The following is a 6,436-nucleotide window of genomic DNA, read 5'->3' as shown; positions in this document are numbered from 1 at the left end:
TTCCCCAGAAAGTTTGCCAATGATTAACGAAACCCACATCATTTGCTGGACACCACCTGGACAGCCAGCGATTAAATGATGACATGCGGCTAAACATGTCATCAGTGGTCAGATTTGGGAGGGGTCCAGAGAAAACTACGGAGTCCGACATCGTTTTTGCATATTCACACACCGAGGCAATATAAATTGTCGTCGCTCAGGCCCTAATAAGAAACAATGCGATTACAATAGGGTCCTCACGGATGACTTCGTCACACTCAGGCCCTAATAATAATAACCAGCACGATTACAATCGGGTCCTCACGGACAACTTCGTCATCTCTTGGGCCCTATAAAAATGAGAAGTGGATAAAAATGAGCAGTGAATAAATATGAGCAGTGGATTAAAGAGAGCACATCTAGTGCATGTGATTATATGTACAAAAAACAGCAACAGCTGTGGTGTTTATAAAGTGTCCACAATGTCAATAAAGTGTCCATGGTGCAGTTTACTGTGAGCAGTGCTGGTTATGTAGCCTGACAGCAGGCAGGCAGGAAGAAACTGCGATTTGGGTGAATCAGTTTATCGCTGAAGGAGCTCTCCAGAGCTTTTATCTCCTCCTGCAGGGGATGGGAGTCATTAGTCCCAGCTTGGCTGTCATCCTCCTTTCTCCCACCACCTGCACAGAGTCCAGAGAGCATCTCAGGACAGAGCTGGCCTTCTTGATCAGCTTGTCCAGTCTCTTCCTATCTGCAGCCGAGACGCTGCTGCCCCAGCAGACCACTCCGTAAAAGATGGCTGATGCCACCACAGTGTCAAAGAAGGTCTTCAGGAGCACCCCCTGCACTCCAAAAGACCTGAGCCGCCTCAGCAGGTAGAGTCTGCTTTGTATAGTGCTGTTATGTTATCAGTCCAGTTTATTGTTAAGATAAACACCCAGGTACTTTTAAGATGTCACCATCTCAATATCCTTTCCCTGGATGTTCACCGGTGTTGGGGGGAGGAGTCTGCGCCTGTGGAAATTCACCATCAGCTCTTGGTTTTCCCCGCGTTGATCTGAAGATGGTTCCTCAGGCACCAGTCCACAAAGTCCTGGTTCAGTTCTCTGTATTCCCTGTCATTCCCATCTGTGATGAGGCCGACTATGGCAGAGTCGTCAGAGAACTTCTGCAGATGACAGATGGGGGTGTCGTATGAAAAGTCTGCAGTGTAAAGGGTGAAGAGGAATGGTGCCAGCACCGTCCCCTGTGGGGCCCCCGTACTGCAGACAACCAAGTCCGAAACACAATCCTGGGTCCTGACATACTGTGGCTGGTCCATGAGGTAGTCCAGGATCCAGGATGTGAGGTGATTAGCCACCCCTATGTGCAGGCTGTATGGTGTTGAGAGCGCTGGAAAGATCAAAGAACATGATTCTCACAGAGCTTCCGGGCTTCACCCGGTGAGAAACAGCTCTATGCAGGAGGAAGATGACAGCGTTGTCCACCCCAATGCCAGGCTGGTAGGCAAACTGCAGCGGGTCCATTTAAGGGCCTACTACGGGGCAGAGACGAGACAGGACCAGGCCCTCCAGCATCTTCATGAGATGCGATGTTAATGCCACCGGTCTGAAGCTGCTGAAGTCCTTGGGGTGCAGAGTCTTGGGCACAGGTACCACGCAGGATGTCTTCCACAGCTGTGGTACTCTCCCCAGCCTCAGACTCAGGTTGAAAATGGTTTCAACTATCCCGCACAGTTGGCCTGCGCAGGACTTCAGTAGCCTGGAGTTGATGCCGTCTGGACTCGCAGCCTTCCTCGTCTTTATCTTCCTTAGCTGATCTCTCACCTGACAGGTAGTGAAGGACAAGCTGGAGCAGGGGGGCTGTGTGCTGGTGGGTGGAGGTGATGAGGTGGGGGGAGAATTGGGGGCTGGTGAGATGTCCGGGGGAGCGGAGGTGGGGAAGCAGTGTGCCAGGAGTGTAGGTGGGGGGGGGAGGTGAGCATGAGGGGGGTTGCAGCCGTGATGTCTGGGCCAGGGGAGAGGCAGACTGATTAAATCTATTGAAGAACAGATTCAGATCATTCACCCACTTCTGGTCACCTCTGGCCTGGGAGTCTGGTTGATGTGTCCTGAGATGGGTTTCAGACCTCTCCAGACTCCGCTGATGTCGCTCTGCTGCAGCTGTTCCTCCATCTTCTTCCAGAGTTAAAAACTCTCTGCTTCTCCTTCAGGAGAGCTTTTATATCTGGAGTAATCCATGGTTTGGTGTTGGAGAAGCAGCGTACAGTCCTGGTGGGTACGATGCTTTCCACACAGAAGTTTATGTAGTCTGTAATACATGATGTCAGACTGTCAATGTCCTCCCCATGGGAATCGCTGAGTACCTCCCACACAGTGGTCTCGAACCAGTCCCTCAGGGCCTCCTCGGCCACTTCAGACCACCTCTTCACAGTGCGGGTGGTTGCTGGTTCCCTCTGCACCAGAGGTCAGAAGGAGGGCCTGAGGGTGCTGTGTTTGCAGCCTACTCGTAACAGAGTGGAGAATGTCACAAGCAGACTCAGCCTTTGCAGACAGGGGGACATACACTGCTACCATAATGACATGAGAAAACTCCCAGGTAGATAATATGGTCTCGTGCCAACAGCCAGCAGCTCAATGTCCCTGCAGCAATGTTGTTTCTTGATAGTGATGTGCCCAGTGTTACACCATCTATCATTCACAAACACAGCCAGCCCTCCTCCTTTCCTCTTACCGCTGTCCGCTGTCCTGTCGTGTCTGATGAGCTGCAATCCATCCAGCGCAGCGATCGTGTCCAGTACTTCCGCGTTCAGCCATGTCTCCCTGATGGCAAGTCAGCGCTGACAGCTCGTCCATCTTGTTGGGGAGCGATCTTATGTTCCCCATGACGACGGACGGGAGAACGGGTCTGTCTCCTCCGGTGTTGCCGCTGCACTCCGGTGCGACATCCCCGTTTCCTTCTCCGCAGCTTGGGCCTCTACTCGGGCCGCACCGCGGTGTGACGCAGCGCACTGTTGTAAATAATGGAGCCACGGCTGAGCGTCGGGTCACCGCACACAATCATGTCCGTGGAAAAATAGGAGAAAGACCGCTATAAAGAGAACAGTCTTCGTCTCCATAACAAAACAGAACATAAGTGCGAGCTAGCTAACTGAAAAAAACTCCAAATACTAAAGTTAAATGAAAAATAAATTGGAAAAAGCTCAGTGGTGAGCAGGAGCTGCTGTAACAGGCATCCGCACTGGGGGCGCCATCTTGAAAGCTATTTTATTTTCTATATAGCACCAGATCACAACAGAAGTCATATAAGGTTACGTTTCCTATAGAACAGGTCTATACCTTGTCCTTTTATTAAACAAACTAAATAGCCTTACGTTATTTATTTTATTTACACCATGGCATGTCTTTTCTGTCTCTACATGGTCGCGCCTTTACAATTCTCCTTTGCTCTTTGCATCACGCACGGTGGAGTTCTGCCCCAATGCGTGCACACACACACACACACACACACACACACACACACACACGTGCGCACACTTACAGGTGAGCACACTAGAGCACGGCTCGGGCCGCATTTTCCTGACCGAACCCTACCTGACATAGTTATTGTTATGAACAGTGTGTAACACGCTGCAAATGCCCATTCGGCCCATATCAGGATCCGCTACTGCTGCAGATATTTTACTTGTATATAAAATTCTTCATGGCTTGGCACCCCTCCACTTAATGGATTCATTAAACAAAATCAGAACTCATCTAGCAGATGTAACTCCAGAGGGGATTGTAAAATACCACACAGAAAGAGCAGCTTTGGACAGTCAACCTTTTCCAGTCGAGCAACACACACCTGGAACTCTGTATCCATAGAACTCAGAAACATTGCATCTCTTAAGTCATTCTCCAAATTAATAAAATGTTGGTTACTGGACAATCAAACATATTGTCATGATCTGAAATAGTGGTTATGTCCTCATTTCATCACTGTATGTTGGGATGTATGTGTTTTTGTATAGTGTGTTTTTTAAACGCCCCCAGGGTGGTGATGATGGTGAAGAAGACATATTCGAATGTTTAGTGTTTAGTTTGATGTTCGATGAAGCTGTCCTACCTGCTGGGTCCTTCGTCTACAGGGGTTCACATATGCAGTGGAGTACTAGGATGGACATTACAACACATTACCAGATGCTTTATCCAAAGCCTCTAGTGACACTGGTTGTAATTGAACTCTAAAGCCGCCTTATCTGCTGGGTCCTTCGTCTGCAGGGGTTCACAAATGCAGTGGAGTACTAGAATGGGAATTACAACACAGTACCAGATGCTTTATCCAGAGCTTTTAGTGACACTGGTTGTAATCAAACTCACCACCTTGCTATTAGTTAAGGGGGGACCTCACAGGGAACTTCCCATATTTGACAAACCAGGTATGGTAGGCCCAACCAGAAGACCTGGAAATACAGAAAATGTACCAGTCTGTCATGGATAATGAGGAACTCACTATGAATGACTTTATCAAGTTAACCATCTTAGAAGATAAAGTCTACAGAATCTTGCAGCTACTCCACTACTTCCTCATACTTTCCTCATTGAAGATGTCCAAGATATCCAAGAAATGAATGGTTTTGATAGACTTATCAAGTCTACAAGCCAGGACGTCTCCGGGAACCCTTTTGGTGGATGTTCAATGCAGACTCAATATCAGGCCACCTTGGTAGATAAAAGACCTACAAAAGGATGCAAGCTTTGGTATTTTGGCCAGGATTGAGCTTGAAGGTTAAGAACTACTATATGATTTTAAGAGGACTGAGTTCGGTTAATTTAAAAAGGACTTTATGTGAATGCACCCTAAGGTACTCACCCAGGAAATCCTTACCAGGTAAGGGGTCCCAGATTATGTCCTCTAGGACCAGGGACACCAGTTTGTCTCTACAGTCTCCAAAGAGACACTGGCCTTGTGTAAAGTCAGGAGGCGGCAGGCCACCATGCAACCCCTGAGCTCAGCAAAGAGTAGATCTTTGCCCTTAGTCCAGGGGCCAAGGGGCTAATTTTAAAAATTGGTATCACTTAAAGGGACCAAACAATTTGGTATTTTTGACTTCCTCTATGTCTCTAGGTTACATTTTGGTATGATAGACCTGCCTATCTAGGAGCTTCATAAAAAAATTTGGATGATCTTTGGGTCCTCCCCAAAATTGAAAATAGTCAAAATTGAGGCTTCTCCAAAAGGGACGGTGTCTGCCTTAGCACATGAATCTCGGGAAATAATTATCAGAATGTCACCAAATTTGGACTGAAATCACAGACAGTTGCTGCACACAATGCAACAAAGATTTCATCAGTACCTTGCTCCTTTCAAAAAATGTATACACCTAAACACACATGAATTATAGGCGGACATGGAATAAGTTTAGTTAAGTTAATTTTAAGTTTAAGTTTATTTACTTTATTAATCCCCCTGAGGGGAAATTCAATGTTTTCACTCTTGCTTGTCAATTACACACAGGTCCGAATAACAAAAACAAAAGGCATGTATATATGTGTTTGCCATTATTAATGTAAATAAGCCAATCACCCCAAAATTGCATTTATATGTGCCAAAGAATGTCATCTTATCATAAAAGTAGGTTATTAGATTATTCACCTCACTATCTGATGTCATCAGCCCCTGACAGGTAAGTAGTGCAGCCAGAACTTCAAACAGACAAATAGAATGTGGCCCTATTAGTACAGGGGCTAAAGGGATCATTTTGGCATTTTTATCTCTCTACAGGTCTCTAGTTTATATTTTGGTATGATAGCCCTGCCTATCTAGTAGCTTAATTATAGTTATCCCTCTGTAAACAAACTTACACCCGTGTAGGCAAAACACTACAAATAGGGTGATAAATTAACTAATAGATATCCCCATGTAACTTGCCCAGTTGATCACTCATATTAAGAAAAGTATTTTTTGTATTACAAATTTTCTGAAATATTTTATTTAAATATGCACCAGTTTTGTTAATGAAGACAATCACAAGGAGGGGAAATTGATTACGCAGTTACTGTGCTAACACTCAGTGTTACTGTAGCCTACAGTAGGCCTACTAGCACTCAGAGCTGCCCAGTTGCTATTTGACCCATAACTAGGAGGCAAAGGGAGTGCTACTGCTTGCCTAAGGCAGACTCCCAGGCTAGCAGAGGGAAGGAGGTGCCTTATTTCTCCATTGTAGGCCGTCCTAAAATAGGGGGGGCACCTGCTGCCCTCATCTTAACTAACACTATTATAGAGCTACTATACTGAAATTGAATGTCAGCGGAAAGCATGGAGAGACAGCAATGGCAGACTCTGAAAGCTTATAGTTAGGGCTGGCTCAGGCTTGCCCTGTACCAGCCCCTAGTTAGGCTGACTTAGGCCTAGTCTGCCGGAGGACCCCCCTATAATACACCGGGCACCTTCTCTCCTTCTCTCTCTCTCTCTC

General features: G+C 46.6%; 1 protein-coding gene across 1 annotated transcript in view; it reads left to right on the top strand.

The window, feature by feature from the left end:
- LOC126383141 (potassium voltage-gated channel subfamily H member 6-like) overlaps positions 1 to 6,436 on the top strand; it is a 106,842-nt gene that overhangs the window by 74,040 nt on the left and 26,366 nt on the right. The gene's annotated exons all lie outside the window — the stretch shown is intronic.

This window comes from Epinephelus moara, chromosome 21 (assembly GCF_006386435.1).
Source record: "Epinephelus moara isolate mb chromosome 21, YSFRI_EMoa_1.0, whole genome shotgun sequence".
In the NCBI taxonomy this organism is placed as follows: Eukaryota; Metazoa; Chordata; class Actinopteri; order Perciformes; family Serranidae; genus Epinephelus; species Epinephelus moara.
This window is presented reverse-complemented; position numbering and strand designations above follow the sequence as displayed.